The 1,452-nt window shown below is 47.4% G+C and overlaps 1 pseudogene; it reads right to left on the reverse strand.

The window, feature by feature from the left end:
- Nucleotides 1-533: 533 nt before the first annotated feature.
- LOC142565102 (U2 spliceosomal RNA) lies at nt 534-706 on the reverse strand (annotated as a pseudogene).
- Between the last annotated feature and the right edge of the window lie 746 nt (nt 707-1,452).

The following is a 1,452-nucleotide window of genomic DNA, read 5'->3' on the forward strand; positions in this document are numbered from 1 at the left end:
AAACGGTATAACACCAATGCCACGTAATATGGCCGACTAACTCTTTAACGGGCGTCAGGCAAATGTCTAATGCGGGATACATTCGTGATAGGAAGCAATTAAGTGATATCTAACGGACATATCAAAGCGTTGGTAGGCGGAGCGCATGAAAGAGAAAGCAGCGAATTAAACAAGTTTACGGCTTCTGAAACCGCTTGAGAAGCCATTTAAGTGCTACATAATATTGCACCGCCACGTTCATTTGGTTCACAATATCACAAGGCTGTCTAACGTGACTATAGATAATTCTGAAGTTTTTACTGAACATAGGAAAGCACAAAATTGACGCCAATAAAGAAAAATCTGAAAAAGAAACACTAATATCTAAGCCACAAAGAGCTTCATCTTGACCTTAATATCCCACATTCTCCGTTCGAAGTGCGCTCCCATAGGCTACTTTTGGATTGCACTTTTTATAGCGAAGCTGTATATGGCTAGGTTCTGATTAAAAAGTTGCCCGTGGGCAAGAGTCGCGTAGGTCAAGAATTTCTCCCCATACCTGGGCCGATCCCGAAGCTTGTGCAATACCGGGTTGAATCGCGGCGGAGGTGAAGGAGCTCTCCGTCAACCTGAACAAATAAGTTCTAACATGTTAGGTCCAAATGCAACCCGTATCAGATATTAAGCTGAGAAGAACAAATACCACACTTTTACGCACGTAGGCCATGTCTACGTTCGAGCGACCCTCTCTTTGTCGGTGTTCCAAGCGCTTGCATATCTCCTTTCCTTCCGCTCACCGATTTTGACGGTGACCCGGACCGCGAGGCCGAAAAGAAATGCGAACGGTTCATGTGGCCCTCATGCCGCAAACTTGGTGTGTTTCACCGGAGCAACGGCTAAGTTCCAGAGGGAGTTTGTGGGGAACCAATTTTGCGTGGCTTGTGTTGTGTGTGATCACTTGTGACTTTCGAGTGGCCTCGCAAGGATTACTGCACTGCGGGACGTTGACCAACGCACGATCGCTTTGGCTACTGTAAAGCAGTGTGCGCCCTCGGAGTGTGGTGAGGTGAGTGTCTGTTCTACGTGCCAGGATTCGTCAGTAAAAGGTGTCTTGCCGATTTTTGCAACAATGTATGGGTACGTGTAGTCACCGGTGCCTCATCATCTTCCGAGGCTCGACATCGAGGAGGAGCGACTAGTCGCGCCTCGCCTTCCATTTATGCGCATGCGATATTTAATGCACGGCGATGGACCGTTCGCCACTGAGGGGCCCACATACACAGCTTCGCGTGTCGTCAGCATTCACAGAGTGAAATGGCACTGAATTTTTTATTTCTTCGGAGTGAACTTAGAACGAAGTGGGACTAAATTTACTGCACCGCTAACGTGCATAGGGAGTCATAAATGCCGGCTGCAGCACTTAATGCTTATTTTAAAAGGGAAATCGTTTGAATGTGCTTCGCGCGCAGTTTG

This window comes from Dermacentor variabilis, chromosome 11, assembly GCF_050947875.1.
Source record: "Dermacentor variabilis isolate Ectoservices chromosome 11, ASM5094787v1, whole genome shotgun sequence".
In the NCBI taxonomy this organism is placed as follows: domain Eukaryota; kingdom Metazoa; phylum Arthropoda; class Arachnida; order Ixodida; family Ixodidae; genus Dermacentor; species Dermacentor variabilis.